A 24,880-nucleotide genomic window follows, 5' to 3' on the forward strand; every position below is an offset into this window, starting at 1 on the left:
GAGGTTCTGGAGGTTTTAGAGGTTCTGGAGGTTTTAGAGGTTCCGGAGGAGGTTTTAGAGGTTCTGGAGGTTTTAGAGGTTCTGGAGGTAGTTTTTAGAGGTTCTGGAGGAAGTTATTAGAGGTTCTGGAGGTTTTAGAGGTTCTGGAGGTTTTTAGAGGTTCTGGAGGAAGTTTTTAGAGGTTCTGGAGGAAGTTATTAGAGGTTCTGGAGGTTTTAGAGGTTCTGGAGGTTTTAGAGGCTCTGGAGGTTTTAGAGGTTCTGGAGGAGGTTTTAGAGGTTCTGGAGGAAGTTTAAGAGGTTCTGGAGGTTTTAGAGGTTCTGGAGGTTTTAGAGGTTCTGGAGGTTTTAGAGGTTCTGGAGGTAGTTTTAGAGGTTCTGGAGGTTTTAGAGGTTCTGGAGGTAGTTTTAGAGGTTCTGGAGGAAGTTTAAGAGGTTCTGGAGGTTTTAGAGGTTCTGGAGGTTTTAGAGGTTCTGGAAGTTTTAGAGGTTCTGGAGGTTTTAGAGGTTCTGGAGGAGGTTTTAGAGGTTCTGGAGGTTTTTAGAGGTTCTGGAGGTTTTAGAGGTTCTGGAGGTTTTAGAGGTTCTGGAGGTTTTAGAGGTTCTGGAGGTTTTAGAGGTTCTGGAGGTTTTAGAGGCCTTGTTGATCTTTTTTATGTTTATTTTTAATTCATTTTTCAGTTGAATTATATTTAAAGAAGGAAATCCACTGTTTAAAAAAAGAAAAAGACTAAATGCGTGATGAAGTTAATGAATAATAAAAGTCGTGTTGCTGATTACTGCTTGAAGTGACGATGAGGTCTTAAAATATTTTGAGAAAGTCTTTTTTTTTTAGGTTTGTTGGAATAAAAGATGATCTAACATGATTGTTTCTATTTTACAGGAGGGTCCAGCAGCAGACCAAGCAGAAACAAACACAGCTTGATTACTACAGTTCTGGAGGTTTTAGAGGTTCTGGAGGAAGTTTTATGGGTCCTAGAGGAAGTTTTAGAGGTTGTGGAGGTTTTAGAGGTTCTGGAGATTTTAGAGGTTCTGGAGGTTTTAGAGGTTCTGGAGGTAGTTTTAGAGGTTCTGGAGGTTTTAGAGGTTCTGGAGGAGGTTTTAGAGGCTCTGGAGGTTTTAGAGGTTCTGTAGGTTTTTAGAGGTTCTGGAGGATTTAGAGGTTCTGGAGGTAGTTTTAGAGGTTCTGGAGGTTTTAGAGGTTCTGGAGGTTTTAGAGGTTCTGGAGGAAGATTTATGGGTTCTGGAAGTTTTAGAGGTTCTGGAGGTAGTTTTAGAGGTTCTGGAGGTTTTAGAGGTTCTGGAGGAGGTTTTAGAGGTTCTGTAGGTTTTTAGAGGTTCTGGAGGTTTTAGAGGTTCTGGAGGTAGTTTTAGAGGTTCTGGAGGTTTTAGAGGTTCTGGAGGAGGTTTTAGAGGTTCTGGAGGTTTTAGAGGTTCTGTAGGTTTTTAGAGGTTCTGGAGGTTTTAGAGGTTCTGGAGGAAGTTTTAGAGGTTCTGGAGGTTTTAGAGGTTCTGGAGGAAGTTTTAGAGGTTCTGGAGGTAGTTTTAGAGGTTCTGGAGGAAGTTTTATGGGTCCTAGAGGAAGTTTTTAGAGGTTCTGGAGGTTTTAGAGGTTCTGGAGGTAGTTTTAGAGGTTCTGGAGGTTTTAGAGGTTCTGGAGGAAGTTTAAGAGGTTCTGGAGGTTTTAGAGGTTCTGGAGGTTTTAGAGGTTCTGGAGGTTTTAGAGGTTCTGGAGGTAGTTTTAGAGGTTCTGGAGGTTTTAGAGGTTCTGGAGGTAGTTTTAGAGGTTCTGGAGGAAGTTTAAGAGGTTCTGGAGGTTTTAGAGGTTCTGGAGGTTTTAGAGGTTCTGGAAGTTTTAGAGGTTCTGGAGGTTTTAGAGGTTCTGGAGGAGGTTTTAGAGGTTCTGGAGGTTTTTAGAGGTTCTGGAGGTTTTAGAGGTTCTGGAGGTTTTAGAGGTTCTGGAGGTTTTAGAGGTTCTGGAGGTTTTAGAGGCCTTGTTGATCTTTTTTTTATGTTTATTTTTAATTCATTTTTCAGTTGAATTATATTTAAAGAAGGAAATCCACTGTTTAAAAAAAGAAAAAGACTAAATGCGTGATGAAGTTAATGAATAATAAAAGTCGTGTTGCTGATTACTGCTTGAAGTGACGATGAGGTCTTAAAATATTTTGAGAAAGTCTTTTTTTTTTAGGTTTGTTGGAATAAAAGATGATCTAACATGATTGTTTCTATTTTACAGGAGGGTCCAGCAGCAGACCAAGCAGAAACAAACACAGCTTGATTACTACAGTTCTGGAGGTTTTAGAGGTTCTGGAGGAAGTTTTATGGGTCCTAGAGGAAGTTTTAGAGGTTGTGGAGGTTTTAGAGGTTCTGGAGATTTTAGAGGTTCTGGAGGTTTTAGAGGTTCTGGAGGTAGTTTTAGAGGTTCTGGAGGTTTTAGAGGTTCTGGAGGAGGTTTTAGAGGCTCTGGAGGTTTTAGAGGTTCTGTAGGTTTTTAGAGGTTCTGGAGGATTTAGAGGTTCTGGAGGTAGTTTTAGAGGTTCTGGAGGTTTTAGAGGTTCTGGAGGTTTTAGAGGTTCTGGAGGAAGATTTATGGGTTCTGGAAGTTTTAGAGGTTCTGGAGGTAGTTTTAGAGGTTCTGGAGGTTTTAGAGGTTCTGGAGGAGGTTTTAGAGGTTCTGTAGGTTTTTAGAGGTTCTGGAGGTTTTAGAGGTTCTGGAGGTAGTTTTAGAGGTTCTGGAGGTTTTAGAGGTTCTGGAGGAGGTTTTAGAGGTTCTGGAGGTTTTAGAGGTTCTGTAGGTTTTTAGAGGTTCTGGAGGTTTTAGAGGTTCTGGAGGAAGTTTTAGAGGTTCTGGAGGTAGTTTTAGAGGTTCTGGAGGAAGTTTTATGGGTCCTAGAGGAAGTTTTAGAGGTTGTGGAGGTTTTAGAGGTTCTGGAGATTTTAGAGGTTCTGGAGGTTTTAGAGGTTCTGGAGGTAGTTTTAGAGGTTCTGGAGGTTTTAGAGGTTCTGGAGGAGGTTTTAGAGGCTCTGGAGGTTTTAGAGGTTCTGTAGGTTTTTAGAGGTTCTGGAGGATTTAGAGGTTCTGGAGGTAGTTTTAGAGGTTCTGGAGGTTTTAGAGGTTCTGGAGGTTTTAGAGGTTCTGGAGGAAGATTTATGGGTTCTGGAAGTTTTAGAGGTTCTGGAGGTAGTTTTAGAGGTTCTGGAGGTTTTAGAGGTTCTGGAGGAGGTTTTAGAGGTTCTGTAGGTTTTTAGAGGTTCTGGAGGTTTTAGAGGTTCTGGAGGTAGTTTTAGAGGTTCTGGAGGTTTTAGAGGTTCTGGAGGAGGTTTTAGAGGTTCTGGAGGTTTTAGAGGTTCTGTAGGTTTTTAGAGGTTCTGGAGGTTTTAGAGGTTCTGGAGGAAGTTTTAGAGGTTCTGGAGGTTTTAGAGGTTCTGGAGGTAGTTTTAGAGGTTCTGGAGGTTTTAGAGGTTCTGGAGGTTTTAGAGGTTCTGGAGGTAGTTTTAGAGGTTCTGGAGGTTTTAGAGGTTCTGGAGGTTTTTAAAGGTTCTGGAGGAAGTTTTAGAGGTTCTGGAGGAAGTTTTAGAGGTTCTGGAGGTTTTAGAGGTTCTGGGGGTAGTTTTGGAGGTTCTGGAGGTAGTTTTAGAGGTTCTGGAGGTTTTTAGAGGTTCTGGAGGAAGTTTTAGAGGTTCTGGAGGAAGTTTTAGAGGTTCTGGAGGTTTTAGAGGTTCTGGAGGTAGTTTTAGAGGTTCTGGAGGTTTTAGAGGTTCTGGAGGAGGTTTTAGAGGTTCTGGAGGTAGTTTTAGAGGTTCTTGAGGAGGTTTTAGAGGTTCTGGAGGTTTTAGAGGTTCTGGAGGTATTTTTAGAGGTTCTGGAGGTTTTAGAGGTTCTGGAGGTAGTTTTAGAGGTTCTGGAGGTTTTAGAGGTTCTGGAGGAGGTTTTAGAGGTTCTGGAGGTAGTTTTAGAGGTTCTGGAGGTTTTAGAGGTTCTGGAGGTAGTTTTAGAGGTTCTGGAGGTTTTAGAGGTTCTGGAGGAGGTTTTAGAGGTTCTGGAGGTAGTTTTAGAGGTTCTTGAGGAGGTTTTAGAGGTTCTGGAGGTTTTAGAGGTTCTGGAGGTATTTTTAGAGGTTCTGGAGGTTTTAGAGGTTCTGGAGGTTTTAGAGGTTCTGGAGGTTTTAGAGGTTCTGGAGGTTTTAGAGGTTCTGGAGGTTTTAGAGGCCTTGTTGATCTTTTTTTTATGTTTATTTTTAATTCATTTTTCAGTTGAATTATATTTAAAGAAGGAAATCCACTGTTTAAAAAAAGAAAAAGACTAAATGCGTGATGAAGTTAATGAATAATAAAAGTCTTTTTTTTTTTTTTACGTTTGTTGGAATAAAAGATGATCTAACATGATTGTTTCTATTTTACAGGAGGGTCCAGCAGCAGAGTTTTAGAGGTTCTGGAGGTTTTAGAGGTTCTGGAGGAGGTTTTAGAGGTTCTGGAGGTTTTAGAGGTTCTGGAGGAGGTTTTAGAGGTTCTGGAGGTAGTTTTAGAGGTTCTGGAGGTTTTAGAGGTTCTGGAGGTAGTTTTAGAGGTTCTGGAGGTTTTAGAGGTTCTGGAGGAGGTTTTAGAGGTTCTGGAGGTAGTTTTAGAGGTTCTTGAGGAGGTTTTAGAGGTTCTGGAGGTTTTAGAGGTTCTGGAGGTATTTTTAGAGGTTCTGGAGGTTTTAGAGGTTCTGGAGGTTTTAGAGGTTCTGGAGGTTTTAGAGGTTCTGGAGGTTTTAGAGGTTCTGGAGGTTTTAGAGATTCTGGAGGTTTTAGAGGTTCTGGAGGAGGTTTTAGAGGTTCTGGAGGTTTTAGAGGTTCTGGAGGAGGTTTTAGAGGTTCTGGAGGTTTTAGAGGTTCTGGAGGTTTTAGAGGTTCTGGAGGTTTTAGAGGTTCTGGAGGTTTTAGAGGCCTTGTTGATCTTTTTTTTATGTTTATTTTTAATTCATTTTTCAGTTGAATTATATTTAAAGAAGGAAATCCACTGTTTAAAAAAAGAAAAAGACTAAATGCGTGATGAAGTTAATGAATAATAAAAGTCGTGTTGCTGATTACTGCTTGAAGTGACGATGAGGTCTTAAAATATTTTGAGAAAGTCTTTTTTTTTTAGGTTTGTTGGAATAAAAGATGATCTAACATGATTGTTTCTATTTTACAGGAGGGTCCAGCAGCAGACCAAGCAGAAACAAACACAGCTTGATTACTACAGTTCTGGAGGTTTTAGAGGTTCTGGAGGAAGTTTTATGGGTCCTAGAGGAAGTTTTAGAGGTTGTGGAGGTTTTAGAGGTTCTGGAGATTTTAGAGGTTCTGGAGGTTTTAGAGGTTCTGGAGGTAGTTTTAGAGGTTCTGGAGGTTTTAGAGGTTCTGGAGGAGGTTTTAGAGGCTCTGGAGGTTTTAGAGGTTCTGTAGGTTTTTAGAGGTTCTGGAGGATTTAGAGGTTCTGGAGGTAGTTTTAGAGGTTCTGGAGGTTTTAGAGGTTCTGGAGGTTTTAGAGGTTCTGGAGGAAGATTTATGGGTTCTGGAAGTTTTAGAGGTTCTGGAGGTAGTTTTAGAGGTTCTGGAGGTTTTAGAGGTTCTGGAGGAGGTTTTAGAGGTTCTGTAGGTTTTTAGAGGTTCTGGAGGTTTTAGAGGTTCTGGAGGTAGTTTTAGAGGTTCTGGAGGTTTTAGAGGTTCTGGAGGAGGTTTTAGAGGTTCTGGAGGTTTTAGAGGTTCTGTAGGTTTTTAGAGGTTCTGGAGGTTTTAGAGGTTCTGGAGGAAGTTTTAGAGGTTCTGGAGGTAGTTTTAGAGGTTCTGGAGGAAGTTTTATGGGTCCTAGAGGAAGTTTTAGAGGTTGTGGAGGTTTTAGAGGTTCTGGAGATTTTAGAGGTTCTGGAGGTTTTAGAGGTTCTGGAGGTAGTTTTAGAGGTTCTGGAGGTTTTAGAGGTTCTGGAGGAGGTTTTAGAGGCTCTGGAGGTTTTAGAGGTTCTGTAGGTTTTTAGAGGTTCTGGAGGATTTAGAGGTTCTGGAGGTAGTTTTAGAGGTTCTGGAGGTTTTAGAGGTTCTGGAGGTTTTAGAGGTTCTGGAGGAAGATTTATGGGTTCTGGAAGTTTTAGAGGTTCTGGAGGTAGTTTTAGAGGTTCTGGAGGTTTTAGAGGTTCTGGAGGAGGTTTTAGAGGTTCTGTAGGTTTTTAGAGGTTCTGGAGGTTTTAGAGGTTCTGGAGGTAGTTTTAGAGGTTCTGGAGGTTTTAGAGGTTCTGGAGGAGGTTTTAGAGGTTCTGGAGGTTTTAGAGGTTCTGTAGGTTTTTAGAGGTTCTGGAGGTTTTAGAGGTTCTGGAGGAAGTTTTAGAGGTTCTGGAGGTTTTAGAGGTTCTGGAGGTAGTTTTAGAGGTTCTGGAGGTTTTAGAGGTTCTGGAGGTTTTAGAGGTTCTGGAGGTAGTTTTAGAGGTTCTGGAGGTTTTAGAGGTTCTGGAGGTTTTTAAAGGTTCTGGAGGAAGTTTTAGAGGTTCTGGAGGAAGTTTTAGAGGTTCTGGAGGTTTTAGAGGTTCTGGGGGTAGTTTTGGAGGTTCTGGAGGTAGTTTTAGAGGTTCTGGAGGTTTTTAGAGGTTCTGGAGGAAGTTTTAGAGGTTCTGGAGGAAGTTTTAGAGGTTCTGGAGGTTTTAGAGGTTCTGGAGGTAGTTTTAGAGGTTCTGGAGGTTTTAGAGGTTCTGGAGGAGGTTTTAGAGGTTCTGGAGGTAGTTTTAGAGGTTCTTGAGGAGGTTTTAGAGGTTCTGGAGGTTTTAGAGGTTCTGGAGGTATTTTTAGAGGTTCTGGAGGTTTTAGAGGTTCTGGAGGTAGTTTTAGAGGTTCTGGAGGTTTTAGAGGTTCTGGAGGAGGTTTTAGAGGTTCTGGAGGTAGTTTTAGAGGTTCTGGAGGTTTTAGAGGTTCTGGAGGTAGTTTTAGAGGTTCTGGAGGTTTTAGAGGTTCTGGAGGAGGTTTTAGAGGTTCTGGAGGTAGTTTTAGAGGTTCTTGAGGAGGTTTTAGAGGTTCTGGAGGTTTTAGAGGTTCTGGAGGTATTTTTAGAGGTTCTGGAGGTTTTAGAGGTTCTGGAGGTTTTAGAGGTTCTGGAGGTTTTAGAGGTTCTGGAGGTTTTAGAGGTTCTGGAGGTTTTAGAGGCCTTGTTGATCTTTTTTTTATGTTTATTTTTAATTCATTTTTCAGTTGAATTATATTTAAAGAAGGAAATCCACTGTTTAAAAAAAGAAAAAGACTAAATGCGTGATGAAGTTAATGAATAATAAAAGTCTTTTTTTTTTTTTTACGTTTGTTGGAATAAAAGATGATCTAACATGATTGTTTCTATTTTACAGGAGGGTCCAGCAGCAGAGTTTTAGAGGTTCTGGAGGTTTTAGAGGTTCTGGAGGAGGTTTTAGAGGTTCTGGAGGTTTTAGAGGTTCTGGAGGAGGTTTTAGAGGTTCTGGAGGTAGTTTTAGAGGTTCTGGAGGTTTTAGAGGTTCTGGAGGTAGTTTTAGAGGTTCTGGAGGTTTTAGAGGTTCTGGAGGAGGTTTTAGAGGTTCTGGAGGTAGTTTTAGAGGTTCTTGAGGAGGTTTTAGAGGTTCTGGAGGTTTTAGAGGTTCTGGAGGTATTTTTAGAGGTTCTGGAGGTTTTAGAGGTTCTGGAGGTTTTAGAGGTTCTGGAGGTTTTAGAGGTTCTGGAGGTTTTAGAGGTTCTGGAGGTTTTAGAGATTCTGGAGGTTTTAGAGGTTCTGGAGGAGGTTTTAGAGGTTCTGGAGGTTTTAGAGGTTCTGGAGGAGGTTTTAGAGGTTCTGGAGGTTTTAGAGGTTCTGGAGGTTTTAGAGGTTCTGGAGGTTTTAGAGGTTCTGGAGGTTTTAGAGGCCTTGTTGATCTTTTTTTTATGTTTATTTTTAATTCATTTTTCAGTTGAATTATATTTAAAGAAGGAAATCCACTGTTTAAAAAAAGAAAAAGACTAAATGCGTGATGAAGTTAATGAATAATAAAAGTCGTGTTGCTGATTACTGCTTGAAGTGACGATGAGGTCTTAAAATATTTAGAGAAAGTCTTTTTTTTTACTTAGATTCATTTTTTAGGGTTTGGTTTATGCCACACCTGTTTAGTTTTATGTAAATAAATGGTTCAATAATCACAAGTTGACCTCCTTATTGGATTAATGGTTGCAGCTCTAATAATGTTAACAGTTAATCTCTGATCTATCACATTTACAAACTGATGGATATGTAACCAAAATTCAATGTTAGACATAATTTAATGAAAAGTTCTTAGTTTGACAAATTACACGGTCGCCCATAAAGTTGGAATAATTTAGTTTTCTGACACATTCCTCTTTTTATTTCCTATTTATACTCATCAGTAATCACCTTTGACCAGGTGCACTGAGACTGATCAATACTTTATCTATCAAGAATAAATCACATGTTCACAATCATTTCATGGAAAGAGGTCAAAAATATTTTATTGCAACTTTATGTGCGTCCGTGTATATTCTTTATGATTTTATTGTTTTTCTGTTGTTTTGTTGTGTAGCTCATCAGCTGACATCAACTTTATCAGGTAAATGGTGAATTGACTTTCCGACTCCTCAAAGCTCTTTACACTACAGGTCATTCACCACATTCACACATTGATGGGCTGCCATGCAAGGTGGTGACCAACACTCACATGCACACTCACATGCACACTCACACACACACACACACACACATACGTATGTATGTATATAATAGCATTCATTTCAATGAGAAAGTGTGTCTAAACTATATATACACAGATATATATAAATACAGTGGGGAGAACAAGTATTTGATACACTGCCGATTTTGCAGCTTTTCCCATTTACAAAGCAGGTAGAGGTCTGTAATGTTTATCATAGGTACTCTTCAACTGTGAGAGACGGAATCCAGAAAATCACAAGAGAAGAAGTTAAAGGTGTATATATGTATTCATCAGCTATGTATGTATATATCCTCTCAACCCAACCAGTATATAAACCCATAAAGGGCCTCCCCTTTGAAATGAACTGAAGGAATATATAAACAACTATCTGCCATACGTAGTATTTATCTCCAGGGTTAGAGCTCCTGAGTGGCTCCTGGGGAGCAGACGACATCAAGGTGTTTCAGAGGAAGTGGAACGAGCCAAGGAGAGAAGGTCCATACCAGGTGGTCAGTAAGTGTGATGCTAGGTGTTACTGTGCTTCCACAGGGAAGAGAAGAAGTTAAAGGTTAGATTACTTTACACAAAGAGTCTAAAGAGTGGAAGGTTGAGGTAGAGCTGCAGCTCATTGGATTCCAGATGTTTTAATAATATGTAATTATCAGGGTGGAGAAAGGTGACCATGCTCATGTTATAGTAGATAAAGATGTCATGACCTCAGACCTAATGAAACCAAAACAGAACCAATTGGGCTCATGGCCAGACTCACTAATACTGCACTGTAACCAATTGCTTTACATTTTCAGCCACTTTTCAACACTAAAATACTGTTTTCCTGTTTAACAGTTTAGTACTGTAGTTAGCAATGCATTGTGGGCTTCTTAACTTGGAACAGGACAGAGGCCGTAAACAGGCTCCTCTGGACAAAATTAAAATTGCTTGGGAGCAGGATTTAAACTTTCATTTGTCAAACGATGTATGGGATTCCATTCTTAGGCTGGTAAATAGAACATCTCTCTGTGCCCGTCACTGCCTGTTGCAGTTTAAGGTGGTGCATAGGGCTCATATATCTAAAGACAAATGATCTCGTATGTACTGAGACGTGCAGTTTACTTCTTAAAATAGTCATGTCAGGTAGGTTTGTGTTTTTACGTCTTAGGTCCGGTGGGAGTCTGGGTGGGTGTGAAGAGATGACCATCAGTTAGTTAGCTGCTGTTCCTCTGCAGCATTATTCCAGTGTTGCTACTGTCAAACAATAACAAACAGATATTATACAATCAGGAATGTACAATATACTCTCCAAGCTAAAGCTTATAAAGCTAATGATACCAGTTCTCTTATGGCTTAATGTGGCAATGCCAGACTGTCAAAACAACACATGGACAGAGAGCAAGATTAAGGAGAACTCACTGATCTATAGGAAGTCCCATTCAGAGTCAAGGAGTTTCTTCAGTAGCATGGAGACATGTGTTGACTGCTGGAAGACTTCTTCTGGACCATCACACCTTTCTTCTTGGAGACAACCTTGCCCCGTTTGGCCTTTGTCCCTCTCTCTGGATTTATACCAATGAAGCGCCTGAAATCAAAATAGTCTAAGATCAAATGTGACTGGCTTATATCATGTATTTCCTGAAAATCTTCAATAATTGTCTGGATGACAGAAGATGGAAGCAAACACTTTGCTTGCAATTTCAAATAAAATAGGGCTACATTTTTTTTTTTTGTCTCAAATATTTTTATTGAATGTTACATGTATCACATCACAAAATTCTCTTACCGTTGTATGTTTGCTGGCAGCAGATAGTTTATTTATTAGTTTATTGCAGTAAATTGTAAGAACATAAGCATACCTGGCAGGAGGGTTAAACTCTTATTTCTTCTGTATTTGTTGTTTTTCTTTGACTTTTTTTTCCATTTTTTGAAAATAGCAGTATTCAGTATTCATGTTGATATTGCCTTTTGAAATAAATTATGTTGATTCTCTTTAAGTTTTTATTGCTTATTTTGCACAATATTCACAAAAATACTTAAGCAATTGTCTATAGCCCTGAGAATAATGAAGTTTTAATATTGATGCATTTAAGATATTTTAGGAAACTGCTAAATTGAGTTATTGTATTATCTACTGTGCCTGTCTACAGTAAACTGAGAAGTTAAAGTAACAACAGACAGAATATTATTGTAATTTCCAAATATTCATAGAAATATGCTGCATTTATATTTTTACTACATTAGACTGAAATCATTTAACAGTGTGAATACAGAAATATATATATATATATATATATATATATATAAATATAGTATATTTCTGGTTTACAGACTACTACTGTAAAGTCAATTTACGGATGAACACCGTAAAATTACAGTATATTGCTGGCGTGACATATTTATTAGTTTTTATTAGTTTTTCTTTTATAAATTCATGTTTTTAGCTGCAATGAATGAATGTTGTTGTAGTGTTTAATCTGTTGTGTGTCTGTGTTGTTTCTCTGTATTCCTGCTGCAGACTAACTTCCCTCTGGGACAAAGAATAAAATGAATCTGAATCTACTAGCAATGAAGCTTGGGACGGATGCATTAAAGACGAGGATGGCATTTATACAATGTGACCCAAACACAGTAAACGCTTCTCTTGCCTCCTTTTATCAGGAGTTATATAACTCACACAGAACTATCCACTAACATGATTGCAGTAACTTCTTAAATAACATTAAACTGTCTCTGCTTAGTAAAGAGGACTCTGTGAAGCTGGATGGTCACCTTGCAGGACTGTGAGGCAGCAGGTAGATCTCCAGAGCCGGACGGTCCGGTGCTCTGATTACAAACACAGGACCTGGGTCTGGGAGCTGGTCTCATACTGTTCAAGCAAAGTGAATCACATCCATTAACCTCACGTCACCATCTCAAACATACTGTTGGAGCCAAATGCTTGATTTATGTTTCGATGAATATTTGATTTTTTCTGGTCTACTATTATTGTTTATCTAATTAATAATGAGCTACGAACATAAAATATTATGGTTTGAATTATTAGTTGAATTGGTAAGAATTATGAAATTGTGATTATTGTTAATTCTGGTTATTTTGAGGCCGGCATGACTCTGCATAATTGATGCCGTTTCTCACCTCCGCCTCCTCTTTATAGACAGGTGACTGCAGCACCTGGGTATATTAGTGTTGCTAGTGGGGCCGGCGGGGCTCTCGGTTTTAGACACGCAGCCATACAGTTTTAGATGCTGCTATGTGTTGTTTTTGTTTTTTGTTTGAACAATTGGAAAAGAAGGAAGTGAACTGAGTTGATCTGTCTGTCACTCCATGCTGCGGTAAGCAACCTAAGTTTTTTTGAAAATAAATATATGGAACCAGAGAAGAGTGTTTGGATTTCATGAAACTGGAAAACCCTTTAACAACGCTGGAGCGCGTCGGACATGGAGGCATGAAAACCGAGAGACAAGAGCATCTTTTATTGGAAAAGATAGCGCTTACATTCGTCTAAAACTCAACTGCATGAGGAACGTCAGCAGCTTGTAGTGCAGTCAAGCGGGACACATAAAGGTTCATCTCCGATTTGCAATTGCGGAATACGTTTATGTGCACGGAGCATCAGCAAATGTTTATCTGCTTTTACTACGCTACCTGTCAACTGGAAATTGAATGAATGAAGTGTGTGGACACGCCTACGCAGCATGACGTCATTCAAAATGGGAACGATCCGGCAATACATCATTGAATGTTATAATGTTACAACTTAAATGGAGTGTGCACTCAAACAAACACTTGTGGTAATCAAACAAATCACTAATGATTAAACTTGGAATAAGAGGATTTCATGTGTTTTCTTGTGACGTTTGAACAAAGGGAAAATGGATGAAGATGTCATGGTTAAGAGTCTTTCTGATACTCAGCCACAAACTGGAATGGAATATGAACATTTGATGGAACCTGAAAAGGAAAAAAGGGTTATTAAATTCACTGCAAAAGGTTTGGAGTTGTTTTTGGCAAACACTCAAAAAGCAAGAAACTCAAAATGCAAACAAACCAAAGTACTAATGGAAACAATGAAAGAGCTCATGCAATCAAATGAAAATGCAAATAAAATAAGAGGTCACTTGGATGAAATGGACAGGCTTTGTGAGGAAGCATGTGAATATCAGAAATCACTGAAGAGTTTTCTGCCTGAAAATGAACTTGAAAAGCAAACTCAGTGGCTTAATCAAAACATGGACAAATGTACTGCTTTTGGACAGGGTGTGCAAATATGGTTGAGTGAAATTAGACAAACAAGTGTTGAAAATGGACATCAAATAATTTCACCCTCCATTGTTGGAGATGACAAGCAACCCAGTGTTGTAAACTCTGATGACATCGGACCTAGTGACAGTGTTTCAAATTCCCAAAAATCAAAGATCAAGTCCAAGTCTCGTGCATCAAGCACATCATCAACATCATATGCTCGCATAAAGGCAGAAGCTGAAAAGGCTGCTATTATGGAGCGGGTTGCGGCCCTGACGAAAAAACATGACCTTGAGGCACAACAAGAACAATTAAAAAAAAGGCAAGAACAACTGGAACTGGAAACAGAACTTGCAGCAGCAATGGCAAAAATCAATGTACTGGAGACCATGTGAACTGAAATTATTTGCTATTAATGCCTTTGTCTTTCTGTTTATCCTAGGTTATTAACCTATTCTGTTACACCCCATTCATCCCCTTCTGCCCCAAAATAAAAAACTCAAGATTGAACAGAATTGAGTCCATCGTGTCCTTCAGCAGTTGATCAGCCGTTTTCAAGTTTGGGCAGAGCTGTGGTCAACAAATACACACTTCAACAGCACATAACTTGACAGTAATGCATTATTTATTTCTAAGTGTTCTAATCTATTTTACCAGAATGACTCCCATGCAAGGTAAAGACTGCTGGCCATTGGCAGTGTGTTAATTGTGAGCCTGCAGCAGGAGCAGTGTACCCTGCTAGGAGAAGAGAATCATTCAATAATCAAAACTGACTTATTCCATCGTCAAGTTAAATGAAAAGTTTGTTCATGACAAAGCCATGAATGCATGCTGCACTTATGTTTTAAACAATGTTCATGAAATGTTTGAGTTTATTAAAATTCTGTGAAATTGTAATAAAACCACTGGTTTAATTCTATTTTGTATTAAAGTCTGTTTTTTTATTTCTTTCAATAGATTTTTAATGATATGAGGTCTTTATGTCATTTGGTGCAACCATTCATCATGTGGTGTGACCAATAATACCAATAACTGTATTAAATATCACTTTTAATATTAACCACTGATACAGTATGATTAACTGAAATGTATTTTTTAATTCTTAAAATCATTTAAAAGCAATTTACAGGAAAAATAAGTCTTACATACATTTAAGAAGTCAACTGTGACATCATAGAACATAAATATCAGATTATTATTTACAAAAACTCAAAAGACAAACAAATCATTTGTTTCTAAACACTTTATATTACTCAAAACTTGTAAAAAAATTCTCCCTTCCTTCCTTCTTTCCTTCCCTCCTTCCTTCATCCCTCCTTTCCTTCCTTCCTTCTTTCCTTCCTTCCTTCCTTCTTCCTCCCTTCTTTCCTCCTTTCCTCCCTTCCATCCTTCCTTCCTTCCATCCTTCCTTCCTTCCTCCCTCCCTTCCTTCTTCCACCCTTCCTTCCTTCCTTCCTCCCTCCCTTCCTTCTTCCTCCCTTCCTTTCTTCCATCCTTCCACCCTTCCTTCCTTCCTCCCTCCCTCCCTTCTTTCTTCCTCCGTTCCTTCCTCCTTTCCTTCCTCCCTTCCTTCCTTCTTCCTCCCTTCCTTCCTTCTTCCTCCCTTCCTTCCATCCTTCCATCCTTCCTTCCTTCATCCCTCCCTTCCTTCTTCCTCCCTTCCTTCCTCCTTCCCTTCCTTCCTTCTTTCCTTCCTTCCTTCCTTCTTCCTCCCTTCTTTCCTCCTTTCCTCCCTTCCATCCTTCCATCCTTCCTTCCTTCCATCCTCCTTCCTTCCTCCCTTCCTTCCTTCTTCTTTTAATGATATGAGGTCTTTATGTCATTTGGTGCAACCATTCATCATGTGGTGTGACCAATAATACCAATAACTGTATTAAATATCACTTTTAATATTAACCACTGATACAGTATGATTAACTGAAATGTATTTTTTAATTCTTAAAATCATTTTTAAGCAATTTACAGGAAAAATAAGTCTTACATACATTTAAGAAGTCAACTGTGACATCATAGAACATAAATATCAGATTATTATTTACAAAAACTCAAAAGACAAACAAATCATTTGTTTCTAAACACTTTATATTACTGAAAACTTGTAAAAAGATATTTAAGCATGTTAAATAAATTCATTTATTTTAAGATAGATCATGGGTTAGGGTTAGGCACCACATGACTTTTTTAAGGTCAGTTCTAATTCATCGAAATGAAAAAACACATAAAACACCTAATTTACTATTTTAATATGAATTTATGTGAACTCAACATTCTTAATGTTTGAACTACTGCAATAGATATTCTCATTTGAGCTTTTTTTAAATTGACCTGTTGAACATCCTGATACGTCATTGACCCTTTTATATAAGGCTCTACAAGAAGATCTGGGAGAAAATAACCTGGATATTCTTCCTCCCTTCTTTCTTCCTCCCTTCCTTCCTCCTTTCCTTCCTTCCATCCTTCCTTCCTTCTTTCCTTCCCTCCTTCCTTCCTTCTTCCTTTCCTTCCTTCCTTCTTTCCTTCCTTCCTTCCTTCTTCCTCCCTTCTTTCCTTCCTTCCTTCCTTCTTTCCTTCCTTCCTTCCTTCTTCTTCCCTTCTTTCTTCCTCCCTTCCTTCCTCCTTTCCTCCCTTCCATCCTTCCTTCCTTCCATCCTCCCTTCCTTCCTCCCTTCCTTCCTTCTTCCTCCCTTCCATTCTTCCTTCCTTCCATCGTTCCTTCCTCCCTTCCTTCCTCCCTTCCTTCCTTCTTCCTCCCTTCCTTCCTTCCTCCCTCCCTTCCTTCCTTCTTCCTCCCTTCCATCCTTCCTTCTTTCCTTCCTCCCTTCCTTCCTTCCTTCCTTCCTTCCTTCTTCCTCCCTTCTTTCTTCCTCCCTTCTTTCTTCCTCCCTTCCTTCCTCCTTTCCTTCCTTCCTTCCTTCTTTCCTTCCTTCCTTTCCTTCCTTCCTTCCTTCCTTCTTTCCTTCCTTCCTTCCTTCTTCCTCCCTTCTTTCTTCCTCCCTTCCTTCCTCCTTTCCTCCCTTCCATCCTTCCTTCCTTCCATCCTCCCTTCGTTCCTCCCTTCCTTCCATCTTCCTCCCTTACATCCTTCCTTCCTTCCATCGTTCCTTCCTCCCTTCCATCCTCCCTTCCTTCCTCCCTCCCTTCCTTCCTTGACTCGCTGCTGAGCTTTTTAGACTTCCTTCTTCCTCCCTTCCTTCCTCCTTTCCTTCCTTCCTTCCTTCTTTCCTTCCCTCCTTCCTTCCTCCCTCCTTTCCTTCCTTCCTTCCTTCTTCTTCCCTTCTTTCTTCCTCCCTTCCTTCCTCCTTTCCTCCCTTCCATCCTTCCTTCCTTCCATCCTCCCTTCCTTCCTCCCTTCCATCCTTCCTTCTTTCCTTCCTCCCTTCCTTCCTTCCTTCCTTCCTTCTTCCTCCCTTCTTTCTTCCTCCCTTCCATCCTTCCTTCCTCCCTTCCTCCCTCCCTTCCTCCTTCCCTTCCTTCCTTGACTTGCTGCTGAGCTTTTTAGAGGACTGCCGTGGTGTTGGTGGTTGAAGTGAGGTCGTCAGCAGTGTGAACCCCCAAGTACTTCACACTGCTGGTCTTCTCCACAGCAGTCCCGTCGATGAGCAGTGGTGCACGATCCTGTTTGCCAGCCCTCCTGAAGTCTATCACAACATAATGTTTCATAAGTCTGTGAGCAGGAAACAGATACACAGCAGGAATGCAGCTTTTTATCCACGTGTTTGTCAAAAGAGATATATAATATAATAAAGTATAATATAAAATAAATATAATATAATACTTGGCCCCTCCTCTAAACATCCCATAATCAGGGCTAGATGATTGAAGGTCCTTCCTCTTGCTGCCATGAGCTCTGGACAGAGGTGGCTGATATTGAACTGCTAGAAGTTGTAGTTAGTGAGGGCTAACTGTGGTTGTGTTTAGGTTCCCTGTAGGAGCCTCCTGCTTATAGACTCCTTTCACTACTACGCTGGTAAGAGGCTCAGACCAGAGGCCCGTTGGAGGATCTGAACTTTACTTTGAGTCCTGTAAGTGTTAAAAACAAACAATAATAGCTGAGTGTTTCCCATATTTACTCCTGTTGTCCACTCACTCTTGGCCGGAGAGCAGCTTATGAGAAATGACAGCAGACTATAACAGAGACTAACATTAGCCTCTCGTCCTCTGCTCTGTCTCACGTGTGACTGACAGCTCTACACTCCCCCTGCTGGAGCCCTGCAGTAACTACACCACTGCTCCCCCTGCTGGAGCCCTGCAGTAACTACACCACCGCTCCCCCTGCTGGAGCCCTGCAGTAACTACACCACCACCTACCCTGCTGGAGCCCTGCAGTAACTACACCACCGCTCCCCCTGCTGGAGCCCTGCAGTAACTACACCACCGCTCCCTCTGCTGGAGCCCTGCAGTAACTACACCACCACCGCTCCCCCTGCTGGAGCCCTGCAGTAACTACACCACCGCTCCCCCTGCTGGAGCCCTGCAGTAACTACACCACCGCTCCCCCTGCTGGAGCCCTGCAGTAACTACACCACCACTGCTCCCCCTGCTGGAGCCCTGCAGTAACTACACCACCGCTCCCCCTGCTGGAGCCCTGCAGTAACTACACCACCGCTCCCCCTGCTGGAGCCCTGCAGTAACTACACCACCCCTCCCCCTGCTGGAGCCCTGCAGTAACTACACCACCGCTCCCCCTGCTGGAGCCCTGCAGTAACTACACCACCTCTCCCCCTGCTGGAGCCCTGCAGTAACTACACCACCGCTCCCCCTGCTGGAGCCCTGCAGTAAATACACCACCGCTCCCCCTGCTGGAGCCCTGCAGTAACTACACCACCTCTCCCCCTGCTGGAGCCCTGCAGTAACTACACCACCACCGCTCCCCCTGCTGGAGCCCTGCAGTAAATACACCACCGCTCCCTCTGCTGGAGCCCTGCAGTAACTACACCACCGCTCCCCCTGCTGGAGCCCTGCAGTAACTACACCACCACCGCTCCCCCTGTTGGAGCCCTGCAGTAACTACAACACCGCTTCCTCTGCTGGAGCCCTGCAGTAACTACACCACCGCTCCCCCTGCTGGAGCCCTGCAGTAACTACAACAACACTACAGCTGCTGTTAGATTAACATTAGAAACACAAAGAACTCTTCTCACAGTGCTGCAGCTGACTAAACTACATTTAAAACACAAGATAAAACTATAACCTTACAATGCTAACAGTTTGAGGTACTAGTACTTTACTGTAGTACAGTTTGAGGTACTAGTACTTTACTGTAGTACAGTTTGAGGTACTTATACTTTACTGTAGTACAGTTAGAGGTACTCGCTGACCCTCTGGAGGGGCCCCAGCCCTAGGTTGGGAACCACTGGCCATTAAGACCAGGGACCAGTGTGAAACAGGAAGTCCATGTGGACAGCAGGACTCTGGAGGAGCTGCAGACTGATGATAACGTTTCCACGGCGACCAGCTTCATCAGCTGCTCTGTGATTGGTCCAGACCTCCTGATGGCAGCTTGACCTCTGACCTCTGACTGCTGCTGATGTCATCGTGTGTGTGTGTGTGTGTGTGTGTGTGTGTCTGTGTGTGTGTGTGTGTATGTATGTTACTGTGTGTGTGTGTGTATGTTATTGTGTGTGTGTGTGTGTGTGTGTGTATGTTACTGTGTGTGTGTGTGTGTGTGTGTGTATGTTACTGTGTGTGTGTGTGTGTATGTTACTGTGTGTGTGTGTGTGTGTGTATGTTACTGTGTGTGTGTGTGTGTGTGTGTGTGTGTGTGTGTGTGTGTGTGTGTATGTGTGTGTGTGTGTGTGTGTGTATGTGTATGTGTATGTGTGTGTGTGTGTGTGTGTGTGTGTGTGTGTGTGAAAGAGGAAAATGAAATAAAAACCACAGAATAGTAAAGTGTTTCCATCATATTAATCCAAAGTTTACATCAAACTGTAGCGACAAATACACAAAAGACCATTCTCTACATATATACACTATATATGTATATCTTTGTCTCCTCCCCTGTGTGTCTTTGTCTCCTCCCCTGTGTGTCTTTGTCTCCTCCCCTGTCTGTCTTTGTCTCCTCCCCTGTATGTCTTTGTCTCCTCCCCTGTGTGTCTTTGTCTCCTCCCCTGTCTGTCTTTGTCTCCTCCCCTGTATGTCTTTGTCTCCTCCCCTGTGTGTCTTTGTCTCCTCCCCTGTATATCTTTGTCTCCTCCCCTGTGTGTCTTTGTCTCCTCCCCTGTCTGTCTTTGTCTCCTCCCCTGTATGTCTTTGTCTCCTCCCCTGTGTGTCTTTGTCTCCTCCCCTGTATATCTTTGTCTCCTCCCCTGTATGTCTTTGTCTCCTCCCCTGTATGTCTTTGTCTCCTCCCCTGTCTGTCTTTGTCTCCTCCCCTGTATGTCTTTGTCTCCCAGTGGCATATTCGGGGCCCAATGGTGGAGGTTTGGCAGCTGATGCTCATCACATCATCAGCTGCAGCATAAAGGTTCATCCTTCCTCTCTTTGCCAGATAGTTCTGCTGCTCATATGGTAAAAGCCTCAATAAACTTTAATGAGCTTTAACACAAATACACACACACACACACACACACACACGCACGCACGCACGCACACGCACACACACACACACACACAGTGAAGCTTTCAGCTTTAATTAAATCTCATTAAAGTTTATTGAGGCTTTTTAAAATGCTGGCGTGTGATTGGTCGGCAGGTTGATTGGCGGTTGAGGCTGAGCGGTGTATGACATCATCACAGCTTCCTGTCGCTGATTGAAGACACCTGCAGACGGGGGGGGGGGGGGGGGGGGCAAATGTAAAAATACATGTGTGTGAAGCATAAAACCAAATGAGCATCATTTAACTTTAAACTAAGGGTTAGGGTTTCCTACTAAGGCTGCCGGGTCGGTGCTAAGGGTTAGGGTTTCCTACTAAGGCTGCCGGGTCGGTGCTAAGGGTTAGGGTTTCCTACTAAGGCTGCCGGGTCGGTGCTAAGGGTTAAGGTTTCCTACTAAGGCTGCCGGGTCGGTGCTAATGGTTAGGGTTTCATATTAAGGCTGCCGGGTCGGTGCTAAGGGTTAGGGTTTCATACTAAGGCTGCCGGGTCGGTGCTAAGGTTTAGGGTTTCCTACTAAGGCTGCCGGGTCGGTGCTAAGGGTTAGGGTTTCATACTAAGGCTGCCGGGTCGGTGCTAAGGGTTAGGGTTTCATACTAAGGCTGCCGGGTCGGTGCTAAGGTTTAGGGTTTCCCACTAAAGCTGCCGGGTCGGTGCGAAGGGTTAAAACCCAATACTTGTGTGTGTACTGAATGTAAATTATTTGCCGTTGTTATATTTTCCCCACGCTGAACAGCGGCGCGCAAAGGATCCTGGGAGGCAGCGAAGGATCGTAGCGGTGATCCTCCAAGAAGAGGGAAAAGAAGGTTTGAAGGAGTCTTCGAACTGGGATCAGCCTTCGTGCTGCGCTGTGACATAATCGTCCTTTAAAGGATGCAGCGCCTGAGTTCGGACCGGGTGGGGAGTTCTGGTCCTCTGCAATGAGGCCAACCAGGAAGTAACTTAAAACTGCATTCTATCAAAAGGCCACCAGGGGGCGACCGTTTTGGTGTCAAAAGGACTTCCGTCTCTATACAAGTAAATGGAGAATTCACCAACTTCTCACTTGATTTCTAACCTCAGTAAACGTTTTCAAAATGTGTTTATGGTCTCAATCGCTAGTTTAAAGCCTTCTTCAATGCAGTATGATGTTCATTTGGGACATTTTGGCCTCCCTGATTTTATATGTGACGATAAAGCAGGGTATGCATTAGGGCGTGGCTACGTCGTGGAAACGTAGGCCAACTCCTCCCTTTGTCTCCTGAGCACATGTAAGTATGGTGAGTAACAAAGAAAGAAAATACTAAACTTATGACCTCAAACTAAACCAATAAACTCACTAAACTTAATACCAGTGTGTGTTTTATTTTAACCAAAAGTCTGCTGAGATGTAACTTATAACCAAATATACTGCAAACACAAACAAACCCAGGATAGTAAGTATCTGCAAAGTTTGATTACTGACTAACTTATGGTCCAAACAAACAACAAGTATAGTTAAATTAATAAGTTATGGTACGAATGTGTTTGGGGACAAAGGCTCTCACCCACTTTGTCACACACCCTCCCCCTTAAGACCGTTACTCCTCAGAGTCACGGGACAGGAAGTCAGCGATGACATTCTTGTTTCCTGGCCTGTACTGGATCTGAAACCGATAAGGCTGGAGAGACAAATACCATCTGGTGATTCTTGCATTAATGTCCTTCATTTTGTGGATCCACTGCAAAGCACAGTGATCAGTCTCAAGCCCAAAGTCTTATCCAATGAGGTCTTACTTCAAAGTGTCTGAAACTCATTTAACTGCTAGAGCTCCCTTACCAACTATGAAGTACCCCAGTTCTCTTAGAAAGATTCTGCTTAAATACTGCACCCGCATCCGGCTGTACCATTGTCCATGAATCCTCAGACCTCTCCGGTCAAGGATTGTCCCTCGACCAAAAAGGTCCTCTGCTGTATGCCCAAAGTGGCTGGACATCAGGCCTCCCCCAAATAACTGGGTTGACAGGCACATTGAAATCATTGGAGGGGTTGGAGACTGCTGCAGCACCTTCCATCAGCTACTGACGCTCCTGCTTCCCCCTCTGCCGAAGCTCGACACACTGAAGCTGGAGTCGGTTCCACCGCTTCTCTTGCCGCTGGCCTGGTTGCTCCATCCTGGCACCAGAGTCCGACTGTTGTTGCATCACACTTCGAAGAAGACTTGACAGTTCAGCCATACTTTCTTGCTCCTGGGCTTGACCACTTGTAGCCCCCAGCTGGTCACTGACATCTTGAGATGCCTCTGGAAGACACTCCGTGGCTTGAGCTTTCTATCGTCTGGTTGACATTTTCTTTGCTGCCTCCTACTAAAGATCCCACCCTGCCACCATATGTGGTACAGGCCGACCAAAGTGGTACGGTCTTTAGTAGGAGGCAGACACAGAAGGCTTGATAATAAAACGTGTTACATGTGTTACCTGAAAGATAAACACAACAGAAATAAAGGATAAACTAAACAGTTAACTTAACTCATAAGCATAACCTTAACTCAAGACAGCTACACAGCTACACAGCTACACAGCTACACAGCTACACAGCTACACAGCTACACAGCTACACAGCTACACAGCTACACAGCTACACAGCTACACAGCTACACAGCTACACAGCTACACAGCTACACAGCTACACTCTACCAAAGCCGTCTCTACCCACGAGCAGTCTCAAAGCTACTGCTTATATAGAGCCCTCCATCAGCCTGCACTCTGAATGAATGTGGACTATACCACTCATCAGATAAGTCCTGAGCCCCTCCTGAAACAGGTAAGTACCAACAAGATTAACATTTAACTAACAGTCACATGGCATCACTTTTATACAGCCTCCCTGTATTACATCTGCAACCAAACTTAATCAAATCGTAAAAAACCCCTTAATAATGTATACAATAATTCACTGACCACCCCTCCACATGGTTCTACCCTAGTGACATCACTGATGATGTCACCAGTCTATACATTCAGGAAACGTAGGCCAACTCCTCCCTTTGTCTCCTGAGCACATGTAAGTATGGTGAGTAACAAAGAAAGAAAATACTAAACTTATGACCTCAAACTAAACCAATAAACTCACTAAACTTAATACCAGTGTGTTTTATTTTAACCAAAAGTCTGCTGAGATGTAACTTATAACCAAATATACTGCAAACACAAACAAACCCGGGATAGTAAGTATCTGCAAAGTTTGGTTACTGACTAACTTATGGTCCAAACAAACAACAAGTATAGTTAAATTAATAAGTTATGGTACGAATGGTGTGCTCTCACCCACTTTGTCACAACCATCTTGCCACTTTTTGTGTTGTTGGAATATAAAATACACAAATAATAAAACTATGATCAGACTTTATGATTCAGCTGATAAAGATTTATACTGTCTGTTAATGTTTGACTTCAGTTGTTCCAAAGTTCAGAGCTGCTGTTCTGTTTCTGCCTTTTTGTTCTCTATCCTGCTCTTGTTGCCATGACTTGATGACTTGTTTCTGGATTATTGAGCACACTTCCATTACAGCCAGAGCAATAGTTAGTTCTACCCTTTCCTTCTGAATCCTCAGTGGTTTCCTTGCGTCTCTCTATGTTTCCACGGTGGGCGGGACTAAAACACAGGTGAGGGAAACGGAAGTGAGAGGTAACCTTTGGGTAGGACAGAGATGAGCGCTCTCTCTCTCTCTGTCACCTGTCTGGAAACACAGAAGAGAAGCAGCGCGAGGACGAGGTAGGCAGTGTATTAATGCAAAACATGATCAATATGATGTAAAGTGAGAAATGTATTTAACCCTGTAGAGCCCAGAGAAATGTGTTAATCTGCAGTGTGTTTGATGACTGTGAGGTTTTAGCAGCATTAATGAGGACAGTATGTTTATGAGGACACGTGTTATAATAGTAAACATTCATAATGAAGATATTCTCATTTCACACATTTTATACCATCTTGCCACTTTTTGTGTTGTTGGAATATAAAAGACACAAATAATAAAACTATGATCAGACTTTATGATTCAGCTGATAAAGATTTATACTGTCTGTTAATTTTTGACTTCAGTTGTTCCAAAGTTCAGAGCTGCTGTTCTGTGATCACATTTCCTTAAAGAAGACTTCAGATTAAAGATGAACACAGAGAGATGAGACCTTAAAAACCTCCTGCTGTGAGTTACATGTTTCTTCTTCTTCTACTTGTTTAAATGTTGACGGCACTATCGCTGGCTGGTTGAAGCTGCTGATATATTTCACCTTCACTCATCAGCTTCATTCAGATGATTTTCAGCCTTTAAAGGAAACGTAGCCGACAGTTTTCATCATGTTTGTGTCAGCAGGTGTTAAAAAGATCTGATAACAGTAGAGATGGAAGCTATAGTGATATAAATATATATATATATATACTATAATGAACAAAAATATAAACGCAACACTTTAGTTTTTGCTCCATTTTTCATGAGCTGAACTCAAAGATCTAAAACATTGTCTATATACACAAAAGACCTTTTTCTCTCAAATATTGTTCACTAATCTGTCTAAATGTGTGTTAGTGAGCACTTCTCCTCTGCCCAGATAATCCATCCCACCTCACAGGTGTGGCTTATCAAGATGCTGATTAGACAGCAGGAATATTGCCTTAGTGCTGGCAGCAATAAAAGGCCACTCTCAACCCTGTTGATCAGGTTGTTGATTGTGGCCAGTTAGCTGCTGTTAGATTAACATTAGAAACACAAAGAACTCTTCTCACAGTGCTGCAGCTGACTAAACTACATTTAAAACACAAGATAAAACTATAACCTTACAATGCTAACAATGTACATTATTACATCTGTCACTTTTTATTTTATTTAGGTTATTAGTTGATCTCATTCTTTGGCAGTGTTAAAAGAAAAGAAAAGTAAAGTAAGTCTCAGTATCTCCTTGAGCATTAATTGTGAGTAAAAACTAAATGAGCACAAATATACAGAATAAACCATAAAGTGTCAAAATGCAGCTTAAATAAAAGCTAATGTGTCTTTGAGTTATTTCACATATACAGCTTGTTCTTCTAATAGTGTGTTATGGTGTTACAGTAAATCAGAGGCAAGCAGACCATCATTTCATATTTATTTACACTAAAACACGCAGATCCTGCAAACCCAGGAAGAGGAAGACAAAAGAGGAAGAGCTGAGACAAACACTGGTGATTTGTCTTTGGTACTTATGTTTGATTTCAATAAGTTACGTGTATTTTTAAAATGATAGTATGTATAGTTGTGTGATTTATTGGTATAAATATGTTTCGCTGTTACTTGTTGTATTGATCTTGTTTAACTTGAGTTTCCGTCTTCAGAAGCAGAGGAGCGTCACGTCTCTCTCTCTCTTTCACCTGTCTGCAAACACGGAAGAGAAG

The 24,880-nt window shown here is 41.5% G+C and overlaps 1 long non-coding RNA gene across 1 annotated transcript; it reads left to right on the forward strand.

The window, feature by feature from the left end:
• Positions 1 to 23,163: 23,163 nt before the first annotated feature.
• Positions 23,164 to 24,880, forward strand: LOC133980089 (uncharacterized). Its single transcript, XR_009925151.1, has 3 exons — positions 23,164 to 23,657; positions 24,616 to 24,684; positions 24,821 to 24,880. It is a non-coding gene; the product is annotated as an uncharacterized LOC133980089 (long non-coding RNA).

This window comes from Scomber scombrus, chromosome 5, assembly GCF_963691925.1.
Source record: "Scomber scombrus chromosome 5, fScoSco1.1, whole genome shotgun sequence".
NCBI lineage: Eukaryota > Metazoa > Chordata > Actinopteri > Scombriformes > Scombridae > Scomber > Scomber scombrus.